The 24743-nt window shown below is 45.7% G+C and overlaps 1 protein-coding gene and 1 long non-coding RNA gene across 4 annotated transcripts in view; both read right to left on the bottom strand.

Moving 5' to 3' along the window:
- The window catches only part of LOC311426438, a 403748-nt gene that overhangs the window by 67135 nt on the left and 311870 nt on the right, over window positions 1-24743 (bottom strand). The window lies entirely within an intron of this gene.
- LOC311426302 (ubiquitin-associated protein 1-like) overlaps window positions 1-24743 on the bottom strand; it is a 135185-nt gene that overhangs the window by 60270 nt on the left and 50172 nt on the right. The window contains exon 1 of one of the 3 annotated variants that reach the window (XM_084502655.1): window positions 20393-20456. The exons of the other annotated variants lie outside the window; for them this stretch is intronic. The gene's annotated coding sequence lies outside the window, so the exon portion shown is untranslated. Of the gene's footprint in view, window positions 1-20392; window positions 20457-24743 lie in introns of those variants that run through there. 3 annotated transcript variants of the gene reach the window in all.

Here is a 24743-nt window from a genome sequence, read left to right as displayed (position 1 = left end):
TATACACTTTAGGGAAGCACATATGCAGAGGATGTACCATATGTCAAAAGGTAAATAAAAAGGTCCTGTAACCCATCTAGAGGGGGACGGGAGCCGGGGGTTTGACCTTTCCAAAGTATACAGGTAAACTTTACTGAGTTACTTGTTTGTCCTAATTGACCACGTGACTGGATGGGTGTAAGCTTTACTGCAAGGGTTAAAGCAGGCCTTAGAGATTGAGTGGGATTTTCACAGCCCCTGGCACCCCTCCTCTGCTGGGAAGGTGGAGCGAATGAATCAGACATTAAAGAAGCAATTAACTAAACTAGTGTTAGAAACCCAACTTCCTTGGGTAAAAGGCTTACTCCTACAGGTTTAAACAGCACCAAGAAAGGATATAGGAATTTCAGCATATGAGACGCTGTTCAGATTGCCCTATCTGGGCAGAAGGGATGAGATACCACAATTCAAAACAAGAGAGTTTTCTTAAGAACTGTATTCTGGGGTTGTCCTCTTCTTTGTCATCTCTCAGGACCTGTGGGTTGTTGGCTCAAACCCCACCTTTGGAATTCCCCATTCACCACCATCACCCAGGAAACTGGGTCCTGATTCGGACCTGGAAAGAGTCAACTCCGGCCTGAATGGGAAGGACAATTACTGACCACTGAAACAGCCGTAAGAACTGCGGAAAAAGGTTGGACTCACTATACTTGAGTGAAGGGATCTGTTGACGCTAGTACCTGGGAAGCTGTTCCTACAAAAGACTTGTTGGAAGTTGAAATCAAAGAGAAAAATCTCGTAGTGGACTCTGAGCAGGATAAGAGCTTACAATTGTAAACTAACCTTTTATTTTCACAGGTAACTAACGAGTGTGACTTGTGATTGAGAGAAAGGACAGACCTATAGCGAACTGCAGTGCTTCCAAGGGGGGGGTTGTTATAGTAGTAGTGTACATCTTATTTTTGTATCGATAATTATTTGGAAACCTAAGGTTTAAAAATAATGACAGGGAAAAATTGATTATTAATTTTGTTTTTAGTGATTCTAGGCCTCAGAGAAGGCCTCGGTCAATTGGTAACCTGGAAAAGGCATGACCAGATAATAGCAAAAACGGGATACCCCATCAAAATATGGGTGACTGTGACAGAGGGTTATGTACCACAAGCCGTCACGTTTGATGCTTGTGAGGTGTTAGCTTGTGGAGATTTAAATGCCCAATGACAATTGAGCAGAAAGAACAAATAACTGGCAGAGACACAACAGCCAGATTGAGAATAGCTGTATGGAAACAATCCTCTATTGCCAACAGAGAAAGGGAGAAACTCAAGTAGAAAACAGGAGAGTAAACAGGAGGCCCTCTGAAATGTGGCAGTTCAAACATTTGAGATTCAAACAGGGTATGGGGACGTGAATGCCTGGATAGAATGGGTCAAATATACTGTCCAGAGTCTCAACTGTAGCTACTGCTATGCTTGTGCCTCGGGATGACCGATTGCCCAGATAGTGCCCTTCCCATGGGGGTGGACCAAAGACTCCCAAGGGATGCGATGTATGATTGCATTGTACCAAGAGAAGACTGCCTGGGGAAATGAGGCCTGTAAGTCTGTTTTTGCTGTTTCTTGCATGATAAAAATATCACGGTTCCCCCTGCATTCTCTACAGCTATAGGTAACCATACAGCTTGCCTCTCACGGCAGGGTGTGAGTGCTACCTGGCATCTGGGAGAATTTGCCTTGTGCTACCAAGGACTTGATGGGAAACTGCTCAAGACTAGAGATCCCCAGGGCAGATCTCTAGTGGTACGGTGGAGGGAAGATCTTACGGTCCACCCTACCATCTAATTGGGAAGGCACTTGTGCACTTGTTCAATCAGCTATACCTTCACCCTGGCATTTGAAAGAGAAACATCACAAATACCCAGAAGAAGTAAAGGAGGCTTAGGAATATCATTTGATGATAGAGTATACATAGATTCTATTGGGGTACCTAGAGGAGTTCCGGATGAACATAAAGCCAGAAATTAAATTGCTGCAGGGTTTGAGTTACTGTTCTGGTGTGTAACAATCAATAAAAATGTGGATTGGATTAATTATTTCTATTATAATCAGCAGAGATTCACTAATTATACCAAGGATGCGATGAGAGGAATCGCTGAACAACTAGATGCCATCAGCAAAATGGCTTGGGAAAACAGGATAGCATTAGATATGATGCTCGTGGAGAAGGGTGGTGTATGCGTGATGCTGGGCAACCGTTGTACTTTTATCCGTAACAATACTGCCCCGGATGGCACAGTAACAAGAGCATTGCAAGGGCTTACTACCCTTGCCAATGAATTGGCAGAAAATTCGGGAGCAGACACTTCCATCACAGGATGGTTGAAATCTTGGTTTGGTAAATGGAAAGGGATGGTAATGTCCACATTTACATGCTCAATTATAGTAGCAGGAGTTTTGACAGCTATTGGCTGTTGCATTATCCCCTGTGTAAGGGGACTTGTCCAGCGGTTAATTGAAACCACATTATTGAAACAAATGACCATAGATCCACCACCCTACTGTCCTGGTTTCAGTTAGAACAGAATTAATTTTCTTCCTAGTAGCTGGTGGAATGCTGTGTTTTGGCTTAGGATGAGAAGAGTGCTGATAACACCCCGATGTTTTAATTGTTGCAGAGCAGTGCTTATACCAAGCCAAGGACATCTCAGCCTTTCGCTCTGTCCTGCCAACAGGCAGGCTAGGGGTGCAGTAAGAGCTGGGAGGGGACAGACCCAGGACAGGTGACCCGAACTAGCCAAAGGGGTATTCCATACCATCTGACGTCATGCTAAACAATATATAGGGGTGGCTAGCCGGGGGGAGGGGGCCGGACTGTTCGGGGTTAAGCTGGGCATCGGTCAGCGGGTGGTGAGCAATTACATTGTGCATCACTTGTTTGTACATATTATTAGTAGTAGTATTATTATCATCATTGTATTATTATTATTATTATTATTATTTTCCTGACTTATTAAACTGTCTTTATCTCAACTCACGGGCTTCACTTTCCATTTCTCTCCCCCGTCCCAGAGAGGGAGGGGGGAGGGTGAGCGAACGGCTGCGTGGTGTTTAGCTGCCAGCCGGGTTAAACCACGACAGTCTTTTTGGCGCCCAACGTGGGGCTCGAAAGGTTGAGATAACGGCAGATCTGACTAGAGTGTGTTAAACTAAAATTGGTGTAAGTATTAGACCTGCTTAATAGTCACTTGTCATAATGCTGATTGCTTTAATCTCAACTGTGCTGCGCCTGTTTTCCAAATTGAGTATTATAGCACGTTATTTTCCGTATGTGCTCTCTGTCATGTTGTTTATCCTCTCCGGGCCCTGGTTTCAGACCATTATGGTACTGTGTGTTGTATCAGTGGCTTATGAGATGATGAAATATCTGGCCATGAGTCTAACCTGGTATTTGTACTCAGTAACATCTTCGATTCTATACTTTGGAAACTGTATTTTGGAAACTATTAGCAATTATATCTGTTGCCTTTTTTCATTAGGGAGTCAATCTGTGGAGGGGAAAGGGGAAGATAATTTTTCTTACTTGATCACTCTCCCTTTCTCCTTCACCACCCCTGTACCCTCCTTGATCACTCTCCCTTCCTCCTTCACCACCCTCTTATCCTCCGAGTTTATTACAATAGCTCTCCAAGATTCCATCCCATAAGCTAATTCGTCAATTGGAGAGCCAAGGAGTGATCAGCAAGACTCATTCACCTTTCAATAGTCCCATATGGCCAGTGCGAAAGTCTAATGGCGAGTGGAGACTAACAGTGGACTATCGTGGCCTGAACGAAGTGACGCCACCACTGAGTGCTGCAGTGCCGGACATGCTGGAACTTCAGTACGAACTTGAATCGAAGGCAGCCAAGTGGTACGCCACAATTGATATCGCTAATGCATTTTTCTCCATCCCTCTAGCAGCAGAGTGCAGGCCACAGTTTGCTTTCACTTGGAGGGGAGTCCAATATACTTGGAATCGGCTGCCCCAGGGGTGGAAACACAGCCCTACCATTTGCCATGGACTGATCCAGTCTGCGCTAGAGCAGGGGGAAGCTCCTGAACACCTGCAGTACATCGATGACATTATTGTGTGGGGTGACACAGCAGAGGAAGTTTTTGAGAAAGGGAAGAAAATAGTCCAAATCCTTCTGAAAGCCGGTTTTGCCATAAAACAAAATAAAGTCAAAGGACCTGCACGAGAGATCCAGTTTTTAGGAATAAAATGGCAAGATGGACGTCGTCAAATCCCAATGGATGTGATCAACAAAATAACAGCTATGTCTCCACCAACTAACAAAAAAGAAACACAGACTTTCCTAGGTGTTGTGGGGTTTTGGAGAATGCACATCCCAAATTACAGTCTGACTGTAAACCCGCTCTACCAAGTAACCCGTAAGAGGAATGAGTTTGAATGGGGCCCTGAACAACGACAAGCCTTTGAACAAATCAAGCAGGAAATAGTCCATGCAGTAGCCCTTGGGCCAGTTCGAACAGGACCAGATGTAAAGAATGTGCTCTACACTGCAGCCGGGGAGAACGGCCCCACCTGGAGCCTCTGGCAGAAAGAACCTGGGGAAACTCGAGGTCGGCCCCTGGGGTTTTGGAGTCGGGGATACAGAGGGTCTGAGGCCCGCTATACTCCAACTGAAAAGGAGATACTGGCAGCATATGAAGGAGTTCGATCTGCTTCGGAGGTGGTCGGTACTGAAGCGCAGCTCCTCCTAGCACCCCGATTGCCGGTACTAGGCTGGATGTTCAAGGGAAGGGTCTCTTCAACGCATCATGCAACTGATGCTACATGGAGCAAGTGGGTTGCACTAATTACTCAGCGGGCTCGAATAGGAAACCCCAGTCGCCCAGGAATATTGGAAGTGATTATGGACTGGCCAGAAGGCAAATACTTTGGGATATCATCAGAGGAGGAGGGTGGGTCGTGCTGAAGAAGCCCCACTGTACAACCAGTTACCAGAAAATGAAAAGAAATATGCCCTGTTCACTGATGGGTCCTGTCGTATTGTGGGTAAGCATCGGAGATGGAAGGCTGCTGTGCTGTATGGAGTCCTACACGACGAGTTGCAGAAGCTGCTGAGGGAGAAGGTGAATCGAGTCAGTTTGCAGAAGTGAAGGCCATTCAGCTGGCTTTAGACATTGCTGAACGAGAAAAATGGCCAGTTCTCTATCTCTACACTGATTCATGGATGGTAGCAAATGCCCTGTGGGGATGGTTACAGCAATGGAAGCAAAACAACTGGCAGCGCAGGGGCAAACCCATCTGGGCTGCTGCTTTGTGGCAAGACATTGCTGCTCGGGTAGAGAACCTGGCTGTGAAAGTACGTCACGTAGATGCTCATGTGCCCAAGAATCGGGCTACTGAAGAACATCAGAACAACCAGCAAGTGGATCAGGCTGCTAAGATTGAAGTAGCTCAGGTGGATCTGGATTGGCAGCATAAAGGTGAATTATTTATAGCCCGATGGGCCCATGACACCTCAGGCCATCAAGGTAGAGATGCAACATACAGATGGGCTCGTGATCGAGGGGTGGACCTGACCATGGACGCTATAGCACAGGTTATTCATGACTGTGAAACATGTGCTGCAATCAAGCAAGCCAAACGGTCAAAGCCTCTTTGGTATGGAGGACGATGGCTGAAATATAAATATGGAGAGGCCTGGCAGATTGATTACATCACACTCCCTCAAACTCGCAATGGCAAGCGCCACGTACTTACAATGGTGGAAGCAACCACCGGATGGCTGGAAACATATCCTGTGCCTCATGCCACCGCCCGGAACACTATCCTGGGCCTTGAAAAGCAAGTCCTATGGCGGCATGGTACCCCAGAAAGAATAGAGTCAGACAATGGAAGTCATTTCCGAAACAACCTTATAGACACTTGGGCCAAAGAACATGGTATTGAGTGGGTGTATCACATCCCCTATCATGCACCAGCCTCCGGGAAAGTTGAATGATACAGTGGACTGTTAAAGACTACATTGAAAGCAATGGGCGCTGGGACATTCAAAAACTGGGATATGCATTTGGCAAAAGCCACCTGGCTAGTCAATACTAGGGGATCTGCCAACCGAGCTGGACCTGCCCAATCAAACCTGTTACATACTGTAGATGGGGATAAGGTTCCTGTAGTGCATGTAAAAAATATGCTGGGGAAAACAGTCTGGGCTACTCCTGCCTCAGGAAAAGGCAAACCCATTCGTGGAATTGTTTTCGCTCAGGGACCTGGATACACTTGGTGGGTGATGCAAAAGAACGGAGAGGTCCAGTGTGTACCTCAAGGAGATTTAATACTGGGTGAGAATAGCCCATGAACTGAATTGTACCATGTTAATTGCTATATAATACTGTATGTTACCACTACCATGACTACTATAGGTGACTAATTAGAATGTATGGAAAAGAGTGTAACCTGAGCATGACATAAATGGTATGGAATAAGGGGTGGATAGATGTCCTGGTTTCAGTTAGAACAGAATTAATTTTCTTCCTGGTAGCTGGTGGAATGCTGTGTTTTGGCTTAGGATGAGAAGAGTGCTGATAACACCCCGATGTTTTAATTGTTGCAGAGCAGTGCTTATACCAAGCCAAGGACATCTCAGCCTTTCGCTCTGTCCTGCCAACAGGCAGGCTGGGGGTGCAGTAAGAGCTGGGAGGGGACAGACCCAGGACAGGTGACCCGAACTAGCCAAAGGGGTATTCCATACCATCTGACGTCATGCTAACAATATATAGGGGTGGCTAGCCGGGGGGAGGGGGCCGGACTGCTCGGGGTTAAGCTGGGCATCGGTCAGCGGGTGGTGAGCAATTGCATTGTGCATCACTTGTTTGTACATATTATTAGTAGTAGTACTATTATCATCATTGTATTATTATTATTATTATTATTATTATTATTATTATTTTCCTGTCTTATTAAACTGTCTTTATCTCAACTCACAGGCTTCATTTTCCATTTCTCTCCCCCGTCCCAGAGAGGGAGGGGGGAGGGTGAGCGAACGGCTGCGTGGTGTTTAGCTGCCAGCCGGGTTAAACCACGACACCTACTCAGATAAAATGATATTAGAGGAAATGGAGAGCAAAGAAAGTGAAGAAGAGGAAGATATTTACCAAATTACACTTAAAATAAATAAATAAATAAAAATAAAAAGAGTTTTTGCAAAAATCAACAGTTTATAAAAAAAGAAACGGGGGGAATTGTGGGAATAGAAATGTTGTTTTTGCAGAGTTACATTGTTTAGAAGGAGGGAATATGTTACTGAGATATGCTTACAGTGATAAGAAAGTTTAGCAGGCGACCTTGTAAAATGCAGACAATCAGACTCCTTAGGACAATTAGGTGAAAATCATGGTGTCAAGTCAAGTCAGATAAGTGAAGAAACATTACCACTTCAAGCAGTAAAAATGTCAAAAGAAATTTGAAATTTAACAGGCCGGCAACTGAAGGCCATGCATTATTTGTGAAGCATCAGATAGATTGTGAATCTGGATTACCCACTCAGTGGGGAAACAGGGGAGGGTCCTGCCATCAAAAGGTATATAAACTGTGTTTTGGAACTAGTAGATGCGCTCTCTCCTGCTTGTGGGGTGCCCGCCATTGCAATCGCGAATAAATTACTACTTCACTGAGATCCTTGCCTGAGCCTAAGTTATTGGCTACGGAGTGTTTCTCAGAGAGCACATCCATGAAAACAAACAAACAAAGAAACAAACAAAAACCTGCTGCTCAACAGCGGCTGGGAGAGCGAGAAACCCCCCCGCAGACACCAAAGTCAGTGCAGAAGGAGGGGGAGGAGGAGCTCCAGGCCCTGGAGCCGAAGCCCCCCTGCGGCCGCTGGAGAGGCCCCTGGTGGAGCAGGCTGTTACCCCACCATCCCCCTCCCGGATGTTTGGGAAACTGACCAAACACCACAGGAAATATACCAAAACTTCTTAGACTGTTACTTAGATAATGCCTACATCCCCTTTCCCTGCTCATTCAACTTCAAACAGCTCTGTTAAATATTACATGCCACACCTTTAACACCTTCTGCAACCCTTTTAACACTTCCTTCATCTTTCTCCAGACTGTACTTTTCTAATACCAGCACCAAAGGCTCAGTCAGGGTCCAACTTAATTCCATACCTTTTCCCTCCAAGATACTGAAACAACATATCAATATAGCATATTTCATCCCATTTTCCTTCTTTCCTCCTTCTTCCACTCCAGATATTCCTATTCGAAGTGGCCAGCCTGGCCACACTTAAAACATCTTATCAAAGCCTGTCTCTGCTAGGACTCGGGCCACAACACAGGCAGCCTTCTTTGCCTGCCATTCCTTCATCTCTCTTCCTCTCCTTTCCATCCTGGCCCTGACTCCCCCTGAAGATTTTCTTCCTCTTTCTCCAACCCTCTGCCTCACTACCCGCTGCACTGTCAATACCATTAGTTTCACTCTCTGCTTTTCCTTCTCATCTCCCCTCCAGACACACACCTCCAGGGCCTCCCGCAGGAGGGTCCCCCAGTGACTGTTCACTACATTCCCCCACCTTCTGAAGCATTTTCTGCATATTTTGCCAGGCTTTAATCACACAATGAACTTTCAAGAGCCCTTTGGGATACTGGGTCCTCAGGTCTCATCCCCAAGTACTTTCTCATTCTGACCCCAAGTCTCTCATATGATTTCTGTGTTGCACACTATTATTATTCCAGCCAGGATTGGCAAGTGGGTATTTCTGCCCTGCCGGTATTACCCCTGGTCCTGGAGGATGAGCTCTTTCCCATTCTTGTATAGCAGCTCTCCTCCTGATCATTCCCATTTCTTTCCCTGTAAACAACATACTTATAGACATAATTCCCTCCCCCAAGAGTATAAATCAGGTCGTAGGAACTGGTCTAATTGTTCAACTAGGCTGTTGGGGTCCTCGAATAAAGACTTCCTCTCCTTCTCAAAAGTCCTAACCTCTCTGCTGGCAAGGAGGAGGGGGTAGTTCACCTAAGAGGATACACAGTTAGTGTTAGTACTGTTAGTATCAGGGAAGGCAAAATTCTCAATATATCTTCTACCTTGTTCTAATTCTTGCCAGAGCCTAGAGTACGATCCTTCTTTAGGGACAGTGTTAATTACAGTCCCTGTCTCCCTTCCTGGAGTGACTGCTGCTGCCACCAGTTCAATATTAAGATTATAGGGAGCATAACTTGGCTCCTTCTCTGAAAAAGGAATCTTATTGTTTACACATAAATTTAAAGCCTGAATTTTCATCAGACCCGTATTTTGGCCAAAATACTGTTTCCTTAATTGGTTCTTTTGTCCAGACTGATACACAATATTTAACCTTTTTTTAATTATTTTTCTTTTACAATCCCTCTAATTTTGGGATTATGTTTCCAATTTCTTATCATTCTTCAGGAAGAACTATTGGTAGGCACTCCCCCAAGGGATATCTCCCTGTCCCCTGTAACTCATATTTTCCCATTTTTCCTAACCCTTGCCAGTATGTGCTACAGAAATTTCCCTTCTGCAGTGTACCACACACCAACGTACTGAAAGATGGGGGTGTACTTCCAAGCACTTCCCCGTGCAAGGATTACCGTACAACAGATTCCCCTGGTGTAGTGCCAGCACTTCCCCGTGCAAGGGCTTACCATACACCAGATCACCCGACCCCCAAGGCAATACTTAATATTTCTTACCTAGGTCTGTGCACAGAGTTACCGGATCGATTCTTAAAAACCTGGAGTGCCTACCTTCTTCCTTTCCCCACTACTTCACAGATCCTGCCTCTTTAACCGCTCTCGGGCCTTCTGTCAGCTCTCTGCAGAAACTCCACCGTCGATGCACAGGACCGCTGAAATCAGCAGGGCATGCCTTCCTGCTGCTGCGGCGGTGGGGCTCCCCAGTAGGTGACTGGATCCCGGACGAGCCCCCAAATTGTGAGAAACACTCCGTAGCCAATAACTTAGGCTCAGGGGAGGATCTCAGTGAAGTAGTAATTTATTCGCGATTGCAATGGCGGCGCCCCACAAGCAGGAGAGAGCGCATCTACTAGTTCCAAAACACAGTTTATATACCTTTTGATGGCAGGACCCTCCCCTGTTTCCCCACTGAGTGGGTAATCCAGGTTCACAGTCTATCTGATGCTTCACAAACAATGCATGGCCTTCAGTTGCCGGCCTGTTAAATTTCAAATTTCTTTTGACATTTTTACTGCTTGAAGTGGTAGTGTTTCTTCACTTATCTGACTTGACTTGACACCGCGATTTTCACCTAATTGTCCTAAGGAGTCTGGTTGTCTGCATTTTACATGGTCGCCTGCTAAGCTTTCTTATCACTGTAAGCATATCTCAGTACTGCATTCCCTCCTTCTAAACAATGTAACTCTGCACAAAAACAACATTTTTGTTCCCATACACTTTACACAGAAGAGCTGCACATCACTCTGCTTGGTGTGTGTCAGGTTCCTCGCTGCATGTCTCACCCTTGTTATAAATGAAGATACAACTCAATCTGAATTTAGTAATATTTATAAAAGGCAAGTAAACAGCGCTTGGTGCGTGGGGAGTCTATGCTCTACTAACATGCACACCCAACCATCGAACTTTCTAAATATATATAGAACATTGCTTTTACATATGCATAAGAAACTCAATTATGCCTATACATATGTATAACCTATCCCCGCTTTGTATTATAATTCTCTTTGTGGTGGTCATTGGGGGTCATGGGGATGAAGGCTCAGGGTTTCCCCCCATCACCTCTAGCAACCTTTTGTTCCTGGATCTTGGCAGCTTTGACTGCCTCTCTCTTCTTCTGCACATGCTCTGCCCTCCACAAGGTTCCGAAAAAGCAACAAAACGTGATTGCTTTTCCCGCGTTTCGTTAACCCTTGAAACCACACTAATAATATAATTATCATATAACATTAAACAACAAATTTTAACAGTTCCAACCAGCAAACCCCCCAGCAACTTCCATGCCTTAATGGCTGGAGAACAAGCAATCCCAGACAGCAAGGGGGTCACCCTTCTTTGTTCCCTCTAAACTCTTTACATTCCTGATGGCCTCATCGTTAAGAGTCTGATGTCATCACCTACCATGGGGCTTGCCGACCCCCACGGCCACACTCCCACATCTACCCCTTCTTTATTAACATCAACCACCTTCTTGACACAAAATATTATTCCATATATCACAACCTCTCTCTAGGCATTGGACGTATGCCCCAAAGCGCTCCTCTCGGCCACTGAGCTAGCTTCGGCACCAGCCGACAGCTGCTTCTCAGAAGGAAACAACACATGGAGATTTCAAAGAGGGAAGGAGATGGAACAGTGCTGAGCTTGCCTCTCAGAGGGCATTCGGGAAGGCTGAGGGCAAAGCCACAAAACCAGACAGTACAGTTGTACATGAACTACTGGTGTTGAAAGGGCTTTACTGGTCACAGCACCACAGAGGAGGAGATCAGACTGCAGAGCATGAAGCCAGCTACACCTTTTGGGCCCAGATCACAGGGTCAGACAACCTGCTACTTTGCTAGATCTCTGTGGGAGTAGCAATTAAGATGTCAATTTGATCTGCTGTTACTAAGACAGCCAGGCCACCTGCAAAGTCACAGTTTTCACATACTACAAGCATGTGCTGCAGCCACTTGTCCACGATGAACTGGGGCAGGGTCTCTACACACTTCAGTGCATTTCTCTCAACCCTGCTTTCTTCTAGCTACGACCACAGACTGAAAGCCAAGTGCTCCTCTCCTAAAGGATTTTAAAACTTGTGATTCACATAGCTGTAGCTTCTGTGGGAATAAAAGTGTTGTTTTTGCAGAGCTACATTGTTTAAAGGTAAGGACAATGTGGTATTGAGATATGCTTGATATGAAAGTACTCAAGGATGAATCCTGAGGAGCCAGTATCCCAAGGGCTCTTGAAAGTTCATTGTGTGATTAATGCCTGGCAAGATACAAGGAAAATGCTCCGGAGGGTGGGGGGATGTTGTGAACAGTCACTGGGGGGTCCTCCTGCGGGAGGCCCTGAAGGTGTGTGTCCGGAGGGGAGATGAGAAGGAAAAGCAGAGAGTGAAACTAATGGTATTGACAGTGTAGCAGGTAGTCAGGGCCAGGATGGAAAGGAGAGGAAGAGAGATGAAGGAATGGCAGGCAAGGAAAGCCACCTGTGTTGCAGCCTGAATCTTAGCAGGGACAAGCTTTAAGATATTTTAACTGCAGCCAGGCTGGCCGCTTCAAATAGGGTGAGAATAAAAATGTTGTTTTTGCAGAGTTACATTGTTTAAATGTAAAAAATGTGGTATTGAGATATGCTTGCAGTGATAAGAAAGCTTAGCAGGCAACCTTGTAAAATGCAGACAACCAGACTCCTTAGGACAATTAGGTGAAAATCATGGTGTCAAGTCAGATAACTGAAGAAACATTACCCCTTCAAAAGAGGTAATTACCACTTTAAACAGTAAAAAACTCAAAATAAATTTGAAATTTAACAGGCCGGGAATTGAAGGACATACATGGTCTGTGAAGCATCAGACAGACTGTGAACCTGGATTACCCACTCAGTGGGGAAACAGGGGAGGGTCCTGTCATCAAAAAGTATATGAACTGTGTTTTGGAACTAGTAGATGCGCGCTCTCCTGCTTGTGGGGCGCCCGCCATTGCAATCGCGAATAAATTACTACTTCACTGAGATCCTCCCCTGAGCCTAAGTTATTGGCTACGGAGCGTTTCTCACAATAGGAATATCCGGAGTGGAAGAAGGAGAGAAGGAAAATGGGATGGGATACGATATACTGATATGGTGTTTCAGCATCCTGGAGGGAAAAGAGGTATGGAATTAAGTTGGCCGATGACTGAGATTTTGGTCAAAGTACAGGCTGGAGAAGGATCAAAAGAAGTGTTAAAAAGGGTTACTGAAGGTGTAAAAGGTGTGGTATGTAGTGATTGACAGAGCTGTTTGAAGTTGAAGCTCTGTCCTGCCAACGGGCAGGCTGGGGGTGCAGCAAGAGCTGGGAGGGGACAGACCCAGGACAGGTGACCCAAACTAGCCAAAGGGGTATTCCATACCATCTGACGTCATGCTAAACAATATATAGGGGTGGCTAGCTGGGGGAGGGGGGCCGGACTGCTCGGGGTTAGGCTGGGCATCGGTCAGTGAGTGGTGAGCAATTGCATTGTGCATCACTTGTTTGTACACATTATTATTATTATTACTATTATCACCATTGTATTATTATTGTTATTATTATTATTATTATTTTTCTGTCTTATTAAACTGTCTTTACCTCAACTCATGGGCTTCACTTTCCATTTCTCTCCCCCGTCCCAGAGAGGGAGGGGGGAGGGTGAGCAAACAGCTGTGTGGTGTTAAGCTGCCGGCCAGATTAAACCATGACTGAAGCTCATACTGAAAGTCACTGGAAATGGGCGCACCGGAGCTGGGAAGAAGCTCAAGCTGAGAGAAGCAGACACGCGCACACAACTGCCCCTTGCTGGTAAGCAGTTGTGCATTATGGGGAATTACACGTCCTTAGGAACAAAGACTGTCCTGGTAACCTTACAGCTTATTCTTCTTATTAACAATCAGACAGTTTATGAGCCTGAAATATGGGACCAAACTGAGGTCAAGGTGTGGGACTCTGCAACTAAAAATGACAAGGTTGCAGTGGGATTGCTCGGCACCTGGCGAGCAATCTCTGAGGCCTTGAAGAGCCATGTGGGACCACAGTCAGACACGTGTGGTTTGCCAGTGAGGGAGCTGTGGGCTCCTTTACTGATCCGACTGCTACGCCATGGGCCCCTCTGCTGCTACAGCCATCGAAGGCTTTTGCTGTTTCGCCCCCTGGTGACCTGGACGTGCCTTTTGACCCAGGCCCTATTGGCCTTGAAAAGGAGATGGATATGCTTTTCTTCGATCTGGGAAGAACGGGATACATAAGGCCTGAAGACCAAGTTGCTTGACAACTTAAAGTGAGACATATTGTTCAAAGGGAATGGAAAATGGAGACTAGTATGTAATCAAGAAAAGGAATGGAAAATGGAGACTGTTGAGTCGTGGAACTTGGAGGATTGTTTGTTACCTTTTCTGATCGTGAATATGTATAGGCGTACTCGATTTTAGTAAGTTATGGAACTTAAAGGATTGTTTGTTACCTTTCCTGATTGTACGTATGTATAGGCGTACTTGGGTTTAGTACGTAAAGCAATGTTCTGTATATTTAGAATGTTTGATGTTCGTGTGTGCGTGTTGGTGGAGCGTAGACTCCCCGCACACCCAGCGCTGTTTACTTGCCTTTTATACCTTTTAGAAATATTTGTTTTTATAAATATTACAAAATTCAGATTGAGTTGAGACTTCATTTATAACAGGCTCAAGGAAATTGAAATAAGGGTGACAGTCAAGAGAAGTAACAGGCAAAACATGGAATGGATTTTTTTTATGAACATATTAGTTGTGCAGAATTTAAGAAAGCAGCAATTGTGAGGAATATGTTTCATATTAGTGTGGTGAAGGGACGAGGGGTGGGGTGTGTGTAAATTGTCCACCTCGTCGGTGTTGTAATGATGTTATTTTCATTTTGGTGTGGGGAATTCCTTTTCGTTTTGATGGAAGTGAAGTTTGTGATAACTGTAGAGAGTATATTGTGATTATTCTAAATATGCTTTTCAGAAAGGCGAGGGGTGGAATGTAGTGGGTTTACGTGGCAAGCTTTTAGTAACAGGGGGCCATAGGGGTGTCTTCTGTGAGAAGAATCTAGAAGCTGCTTCATGTTAGGTAAGGACCCTGGTGCTGACCAGAGCCGAGCCAGTAAGTGATGTTGCTTGCGCCTCTGTAAGAGCATATTTAAGAAAGGGAGAGAAAGCAACAATAACAACAAAAGTGCTGCACTTCATAGCAGCTGGGAGAGCAAGAGGAGTGAGGAACAGCATTGTAGGTGCCAAGGTCAGTGAAGGAGGGGGAGAGGTGCTCCAAGCGCCGGAGCAGAAGTCCCCTGTGGCCTTTGATGAGAACCATGGTGAAGCAGGCTGTCCCCCTGCAGCCCATGGGGTAAGATTCCATGCTGCAGCCCTGCTGCCACGGTTACCACCGTGGACACCCTCTCAGCAAGAACCAGAGGGAGTGCTGGAGTGGATGTCTCCACAGTAACAGACACCACTTTGTGGGGTACTCGCATTCATAAAGTTCCATTGAATGTCAAAGGACCAATTGGGAATGACTGTAGTGTATTGCTGTTAGGTCGATCAAGTACAACTTTAACCGGATTGTTTATTTTGCAGAGGATAATTGATTCTGAATATAATGGACAAAAAAAAAAAGTGAGACGCGGGACGCAGAGAGACGCATCAAAAGAAAAAGAAAAACCTAGTACCTTTGAATATTGTATCACTCGCAGTATGCTATAGACATTGCTCGGCGCATTGAGAGGGCGCATTTGAGACATATCCCAAAGGAAAACTTGTTTCTAAAATTTAAGGAGCTGTTATTTTCGGTAGAGCAGCGAGTGCACCTGTATTGTATTATTCACATGCAGAGCCACAGGAATTAGATATCCTGGGAAGCGTAACAGCAACAACATGTGTAAGGTTCAATTGCTTGCGAAAAAAAACAAACCATGAAACAAATCGTCAAAGCCACAGTTGCTCCCTATTGCAATGTATCTCTTTGGTGCAATTATACAAAACTATAATAGCATCATTCCTTGCGCCAGGAGCCGCTCTGCTCAGCTGCGGGATCGACTGTGGAGCGGATGCCCCTAGGTGCACCCCCAGCATTTTCTTCGGAGGGGTCTCCACTCTCAGCCGCTCACCAAGGCAGTAGACAAGGACCTCCTGAAGCCGTGGACAAATCATTTTAAGCGATATTTTCTTGTGGTATGAATGAGAAGTGCAAGAGGCCTCTTTGTGTGACTGTGTGATTGTGCTATGCAGTGAGATGCTGAACAGAGACGCGGATAGACGCGGGACACAATATTGTATCAGACTCACAGTATGCTGAGCAGGACCAGTTTGGGTAACAAGCCAATTTTTGAAGGCCGCCCAAGATGTCTCAAGGGATGGGGAAGTTGCTGATGGTGATTCTAATACCGCCAGCAGTGCTTGCGCTCGTGACCAAGATTGAGCCACAACAAAATCTCTGGGTGACATGGGCTGATCAGACTGGTATATCAGAATTTCATCTGTCCATGGCATTGTCCACAGATCCATTCAGGACTTGCCTCATAGGTATACCTGTGTATGACACTTCTGATTTTGGCCAGTATGCTACCAACAATTGCTGCAGTGCCTCATCTGTAGCTGTGTGCTCAATTAAATTAATAAATTCGCTTACTGTCCCGCTGCCTTGGGATCCACAAGAGTTACAGTTGGGTCTCAGAGGATCAGAAACACATCACAGAATTGGACTCAAACATATTTTGTGTCCGGAAATTTACAGCAAAGATTAAATTCTGTCAAAAAACACAATCCAACAAGATGGACAAATGCGACTTTAGAAGGGCCATACGGGTACAGAAATACAAGTAACACCTGTGGTTACAATGACACTGCTAGGCAGGGTTTGGGGGCCTATGGCACAGAGACAAGGGGTAACAACTATAGCATTTGGAACAATCGTACAGCTATAGCCTTACCTCCTGATGTTTTTCTGATTTGTGGGGATAGGGCCTGGCAAGGTATCCCTGCGAATGCTATCGGAGGTCCATGTTACTTAGGTAAACTTACTATGTTTGCTCCTAGCTTGTCGCAGTTACATGAGATCACCAGACATAAATGGGCATTGCTCACACCAGATTGCAATGATAATGTTGAGTTGCTTGGTGTTGCAGCTAGAGCAGCATTGGCAATTTTCATTCCAGGAGCAGCAGCTGTGGCCGCACTTAATAATTTAGAAAAATTGGCATGCTGGGCCAAGAAGCAAGCCCATGCCACGACAGAAATACTTGAGGAGATGTTACTAGATCAAAATAGTCTGCGACATGCGCTTTTACAGGATCAAACTGCTATTGACTTCTTGCTTTTGGCTCAAGGGCATGGGTGTGAGGACTTTGAGGGAATGTGCTGTTTAAACCTTTCTGATCACAGTGAGTAAATTCATAAATCCATTACTTTCCTGAAAGAGCGCATGAGAAAGATTCAATATGATATTAATCCTTTCAACCAATGGCTCACTGATTTGCTTGAAACGATGCCTAGTTGGTTACTGGAATTAATCAAAGACAGATTAAGGATTCTGTTTGTTGTGGTGTTAATCATCATTGCGTGTTGTATTGTAATAAATGTGGTTAAAGGGTTACTTGCAAAACTGTTATGTCAGGCTTGGTTTGCTCAAAAAGAAAAAGGGGGAATTGTTGAGAGATTTTTGAAACAGCAAGGAGGCCATGACTTGCTGCAGCTGAGCAAACCCAAGCTACCAGGACTACAAGGAGTTCCCATGATGATGTTCCTTTATCGCCCGATTGAGGAATTAAAAATATTGTTGCCAGCAGCTGGCTTCAAGGACAAGATCTACGTGACTGCTAATCACAAGGGGGTTGTCTTCTTGCAGGTGGGGTTGTTTTCTTGTAGTTGTTTGTCTGAGTGCTTTTGACCAATAATCTTGTGTGAAACACCATCTGCCCCTTTTAAGTTCACTATAAAAGTTAGGCTATTCAGGCAATAAAATGGAGCATGATCTGACTCTACTGGTGTCTGTTGTGCTTTCGGCCCTGCCTCCTGCAACAATCAAGAGTCATCGGGAGGTGCAAGCAATGTGTGATATTGCGCTAAGAAAGTATGTCTGTGTAGGAATATACACTTCAGTGAAGCACATATGCAGAGGATGTACCATATGTCAAAAGGTAAATAAAAAGGTCATCCGTAACCCACCCAGAGGGGGACGGGAGCCAGGGATTCGACTTTTTCCAAAGTATACAGGTAGACTTCACTGAGTTAGTTTTGTCCTAACTGACCGCGTGACTGGATGGGTGTAAGCTTTACTGCAAGGGTTAAAGCAGGCCTTAGAGACTGAGTGGGATTTTCACACCCCCCTGACACCCCTCCCCTTCTGGGAAGGTGGAGCGAATGAACCAGACATTAAAGAAGCAATTAACTAAATTAGTGTTAGAAACCCAACTTCCTTGGGTAAAATGCTTACTCCTACAGGTTCAAACAGAACCAAGAAAGGATATAGGAATTTCACCATATGAGATGCTGTTTGGATTGCCCTATCTGGGCAGAAGGGATGAGATACCACAATTCAAATCGAGAGAGTTTTCTTACGAACTGTATTCTGGGGATGTCCTCTTCTTTGTCATCTCTCAGGACCCATGGGCCACGGGTCCTGACATGTCCTAGTACATGGGTAAACCCCACCTTTGGAATTCCCCATTCACCACCATCACCCAGGAAACTGGGTCCTGATTCGGACCTGGAAAGAGTCAACTCTGGCCTGAATGGGAAGGACCGTTACTAACCACAATAATTTTGCCTACCAGGGAGGGCAAAGTTCTCAGTATCTCTTCTACCTTGTGCTAATTCTTGCCAGAGCCTAGAGCGCACTCTTCTCTAGGGACAGTGTTAATTGCAGTTCCCGTCTCCCTTCCTGGAGCGACTGCTGCTGCCACCGGTGCAATACTAGGATTATAGGGAGCATAACTTGACTCCTTCTCCGAAAAAGGAATCTTATTGTTTACATATAAATTTAAAGCCTGAATTTTCATCAGACCCATACTTTGGCCAAAATACTGCTGTTTCCTTAATTGGAAATTTTGTCCAGACTGATACACAATATTTGACTAATTTTTTCTTTTATCATCTCCTCTAATTTTGAGATTATGTTTCCAATTTCTTATCATTCTTCAGGAAGAACTGTCAGTAGGCACTCCCCCAGGGATACCTCCCTGTCCCCTGGAACTCATATTTCCCATTTTTCCTAGCCCTTGTTGGTGTGCTGCTACAGAAATTTCCCTCCTGCAGGGTACCACACACTAACGTTCCGATTCTGGAAAATGGGGGTGTACTGCCAAACACTTCACCATGCAAGGGCTTACCGTACACCAAATTTCCCGAGACTCTTCCTTTCTCTCCCTTATCTCACACTTCGTCCATCTCCAGCCGCACCCCTCGCAGAGCTACAGAATTGCGGATCAGGACTCCACACTCGCTTCATACAAAAGTACGTCTCACTCACGCATCACACAGAGTCTCACGCAACCCCCAAGGCAATACTTAGTATTTCTTACCTTGGTCTGTGCACAGAGTTACTGGGTCAATTCTTAAACCCCAAAGTGCCTACCTTCTTACTTCCCCCACTACTTCACAGATCCTGCCTCTTTAACCGCTCTCGGGCCCTCTGTCAGCTCTCTGCAGAGACTCCACTGTTGATGCACAGGACCGCTGAAATCAGCGGGGCATGCCTTCCTGCTGCTGCGGCAATGGGGCTCCCCAGTAGGTGACTGGATCCCGGACGAGCCCCCAAATTGTGAGAAACACTCCGTAGCCAATAACTTAGGCTCAGGCGAGGATCTCAGTGAAGTAGTAATTTATTCATGATTGCAATGGCGGGTGCCCCACAAGCAGGAGAGAGCGCCTACTAATTCCAAAACACAGTTCATATACCTTTTGATGACAGAACCCTCCCCTGTTTCCCCATTGAGTGGGTAATCCAGGTTCACAGTCTATCTGATGCTTCACAGACCATGCATGGCCTTCAGTTCCCGGCCTGTTAAATTTCAAATTTATTTTGACGTTTTTACAGTTTAAAGTGGTAATGTTTCTTCATGTATCTGACTTAACACCGTGATTTTTCACCTAATTGTCCTAAGGATTCTGGTTGTCTGCATTTTACAAGGTTGCCTGCTAAGCTTTCTTATCCCTTCAAGCATATCTCAATACCACATTCCTTTACTCTAAGGAATGTAACTCCGCAAAAACACTTCTATTCCCACAGAGGACTACCACCTATAAAGAAGACTTTAACTCTTCAGCGTATAAAGATTCAAGATAATACAGTGGAAATATAAAATCAGGAGCGGCATAGGGAAGAGGAAGCCAAACACTTGACCCCCAAACCCCCAAAACAGAAGCTGGGAGCTCTCCAACAAGGATTTCGGTACTGGAGGAAAGAAGATTGCTTCTGTTCACTTGGATTTCATAGCTTCCGGAAAGGCGAACTCCCCAGGGGTTGAGCACACGCACTGCCTCGCCCCGGGCCAGGCAGCACTGCCGTCCCGCTCCCCTCCACCGCATGTTCCCAAGAGCCCCCCCAAGCAAGCAATCGGCACCCCCCCCCCCCTCCGGCCCCATATCGGCGACGGATCCCCACCCCCCCACCCCCCCGGCCCCATAACGGCGACGGACCCCCACACACACACCCTTCCCCTTCCCTCAACCTTAACCGTTACCTTGCGGCCCCCAGACGGCCGGCCGCCCACCGCTGGCCCCTAGGCTCGTCGCTGGCCGCTAGGCTAGGCTCGCCGCACCCCTCCGCCGCCGGCCCCACCACCGAGCGCTGCCATCTTATCTGTCTGCCTGACCGCCGCCTCCGCCCCGGTGACTCGCTAGCGTCACACTGCCGGTGACGCCACGAGGCGGGGTGGGAAGAGGGATGGCGGCGGTGAAATAGCGGCGGGGCGGGGCGGGGTGGGAGGGAGCGGAGGCCGGGCTCTCTTGAGCGGCGTGGGGGACTACTAGGTTTTCTTGCTAGAGGCACAGACGCTAAAAGCACACATAATAAAAAGTACAGCCACCTCGGGTTTAATAAAGGAATAAATAACCGTAAATACCTCCATCTGCCCTTTGGTTGCCCTGAAATGCGGAAGTTTGGTGATACAACAGGGCACCTTGTCCCCGAGGCTGAGTTGACTTGCAGAAAATCAGTAAAATTGTAAAGTAGGTATGTTTATTCAGCGCTGGGCAGCACGGGGGAGTAGTCCCACCAAAGTCGTGCGCACCTGACGAGGCAACTTGCCTTGGTTATATGCAGCAAAGAGTTACATATGCATGAAGTTTCACAATATGCCTATACATATGCATAACCCGCTTCGTATTAAAATTAGTTCCAAGGAGTCATTTCCATAAACTCCTCCCATCTGCGCTTGCACAATGTATCCTGGTGGTGATCATCGGCGGTCGTGGGGATGAAGGTTGATGACTCTTCCTCGTCACCGCTAGCTGACCTCTTGTCTTTGCGCAGACTCAGTTGCTCCTTGGCTCTTGTCCATCGGCAGGACCAGTTTCTGCCAGTTTCTTAAGACAGTGTGAAATATGTTCATCTGATTCGTGTCAATATGGAACAATGCTAGGGCCGCATGATGAAATGTGACCTTCTGTCTTACATACCCTTGTATAACCACAAGTCTAAGAAAAACAGAGTGGTTAATGTATATAGTTCTTGTGTCTTGCAAAGGAATGGTCTAGCAGTTTGTTATATATGGAATAATATTTCGTGTCAAGAAAATGGTTGATATTAATAAAGAAGGGGGAGATGTGGGAGTGTGGCCATGGGGGTCGGAAAGCCCCATGGTTGATGATAACATCAGACTCTTAATGATGATGCCATCAGGAATGTAAAAGAGTTTAGAGGGAACAAAGAAGGGTGATTCAAAAGACTCCATGCGGTCTCCGGTTTCTTGTTCTCCAGCTGGTTTCTTGTTCTCCAGCCATTAAGGCATGGAAGTTTCTGGGTGTTTCCTGTTGCTGTTACATGCAAAGTTGTTTGACCAATGAAAAGTTGTTTTGAAAAGAACTGCTGTGGAGAGAAGGGTATAAGAAAGGAGCCTGTCCTCAAGATAAAAGGCAACACGATGAAGTTATGTCATCAATAAAGAAGCAGGAAAAAGGAGTGAAGAGGAACAGGCCAGCAGAACGGAGACCAGGACGGGAACAGGCACTTTGATCGCCTCATGAAGATAGGTTCGGCCAAACTCAGCAAACCGCTCAAAGAAGCTCATACTGAAAGTCGCTGGAAATAGGCACACCGGAGCTGGGAAGAAGCTCAAGCTGAGAGAAGCGGACCCGCGCACACAACTGCCCCTTGCTGGTAAGCAGCTGTGCATTATGGGGAATCATACATCCTTAGGAACAAAGACTGTCCTGGTAACCTTACAGCTTATTCTCCTTATTAACAATCGAACAGTTTATAATCCTGAAATATGGGACCAAATTGAGGTCAAGGTGTGGGACTCTGCAACTAAAAATGACAAGGTAGCGGTGGGATTGCTCAGCACCTGGCGAGCAGTCTCTGAGGTCTTGAAGAGCCATGTGGGACCACAGTCAGACACAGTGTGGTTTGCCAGACAGTGAGGGAGCTGCGGGCTCCTTTACTGATCCGACTGCTACGCCATGGGCCCCTCTGCTGCTACAGCCATCGCAAGCCTTTGGTATTTCGCCTCCTGGTGACCTGGACGTGCCTTTTGACCCAGGCCCTATTGGCCTTGAAAGGGAAATGGATATGTTTTTCTTCGGTCAAGGAAGATTAGGATACATAAGGCCCGAAGGATGAGTTGCTTGACAACTTAAAGCGAGACATATTGTTCCCACGACTAGCCCTGGAATTCTCCGGTGTTTGTAATCAAGAAAGTGAATGGAAAATGGAGACTGTTATAAGTCATGGAAGATATGGGAGCACTTCAACCAGGCCAACTATGCTCCCCCAGTCATGGACATTGATAGTAATTGACTTAAAGGATTGTTTGTTGCCTTTTCTGATTGTACTTATGTATATATTTAGAATGTTCGATGTTCGTGTGTGCCTGTTGGTAGAGCATAGACTCCCCGTGCACCCCTCGCTGTTAACTTCTCTTTTATAAATATTACTAAATTCAGCTTGAGTTGAGACTTCATTTATAACAAAATTGTCCCTTATCTGCCACAGGGTGGCTTCTGGATTCTTCTCGCGTGTTAGAAATGGCTCAGGATTCAAATTAGGATTAAATAAAAAAATAGGATTTATTAAAAGAATATAAAGGAATAGAGGTAAGCAAACAGTGCTGGGTGCACTGGGAGTCTCCGCTCCACCAGGACACACACCAGTTACATCAAGCAGCTGATTTTTATGCTCCTAGACTAATACATGTTCATTACTACTTCAAAAAAAAACAGGTTATTAGCTTCCGGGGTCCAGTCCCTCCTACTGGAGCATGCGCATCAGTCTCCTCTGGGAGTCTCTAGGGGTCTTTCATGCTGAAGGCTCGTAGTCTTCCTCTCCAAGTTTTTTTCTCGTCCTTCCCCTTTGTACTCCTTTGGCACCGTACCAAGTTTATAGAACATTTTCTGCAGGTCTTGTCTCCTAGCCTTCCTGCAGCTTCTTTTTTTTCTTCTTCTTAATCTTTTGGCCACCTGGCCAGATATCAGAGGCCTGCATAGTATCCCATAACAGTCACTAGTTGTTATCAGTTGTTCTGAAACCCCCAGACATCAAAGACTTCATACAAACACAAATAGCTTTCTTATTGACACTTCACGAGTAATTAAAACATTCTTCACCAGCCATTCACAGGGACAGTCACACCTATAGCAGTGTTAAGTTAATCTTGAAGAAGATTAATTCTTGCCATGGACCCCAATACACTGGGGCAGCTAGGTTTTTTTATTCCTGGCCTGTAAAGTATCAAGGATTAAATTAACTAATGAAACCCTAAAAATGATGGGGGTAGAAGGGGCCGGGAAAACAATGTCACTTTTGGGGGATACCAAGCTGATATTAGGGGATAAAATGATCACTCGGCAATTATTGTATGTACCCAAGGCAGGGACTAACTTCTTGGGAAGGGATTTGATGATGAAATTGGGCATTCAACTAGTAAATTGTTAGACTGGAATAACAGTGTTATTAATGGAGTGCTCTCAGGCCCTGAGAGCAAAGATATATTCACCTCTGACTGGAAAGACCCTGAAATGGGGGCGAAAGCAACAATACAGGTGGACAATTCTACCTCAGGGGTTTACAGGGTCACCAATTTATTTGGGCAAGTTCTAGAACAGATTTTGGAGCATTTCCAAGCTCCTGAGGAGGTATTACTGTTACAAATATGTGGATGATCTTTTATTGTCAGGACAGGAGAAAACAGTTGTGAAGGAAGCCACTAACAAGCTATATGCAACTAACAAGTTAATTCAGGCCTTAGAGACTGAGTGGGATTTTCTGCCCCTGGCACCCCTCCTCTTCTGGGAAGGTGGAACGAATGAACCAGACATTAAAGAAGCAATTAACTAAATTAGTGTTAGAAACCCAACTTCCTTGGGTAAAATGCTTACTCCTACAGGTTCAAACAGAACCAAGAAAGGATATAGGAATTTCACCATATGAGATGCTGTTTGGATTGCCCTATCTGGGCAGAAGGGATGAGATACCACAATTCAAATCGAGAGAGTTTTCTTACGAACTGTATTCTGGGGATGTCCTCTTCTTTGTCATCTCTCAGGACCCATGGGCCACGGGTCCTGACATGTCCTAGTACATGGGTAAACCCCACCTTTGGAATTCCCCATTCACCACCATCACCCAGGAAATTGGGTCCTCATTCGGACCTGGAAAGAATCAACTCTGTCCTGAATGGGAAGGACTGTTACTAACCACTGAAACAGCTGTAAGAACTGCGGAAGAAGGTTGGACTCACTATACTTGAGTGAAGGCATCCATCCACCCTAGTACCTGGGAAGCTGTTCCTACAGAAGACGGACTTGTTGTAAGTTGAAATCAAAGAGAAAAATCTCGTAGTGGACTCTGAGTGGGATAAAAGCTTACAACTGTAA

The sequence above is a fragment of the Aythya ferina genome (genome assembly GCF_964211825.1).
Source record: "Aythya ferina genome assembly, chromosome: W".
NCBI lineage: Eukaryota > Metazoa > Chordata > Aves > Anseriformes > Anatidae > Aythya > Aythya ferina.
This window is presented reverse-complemented; position numbering and strand designations above follow the sequence as displayed.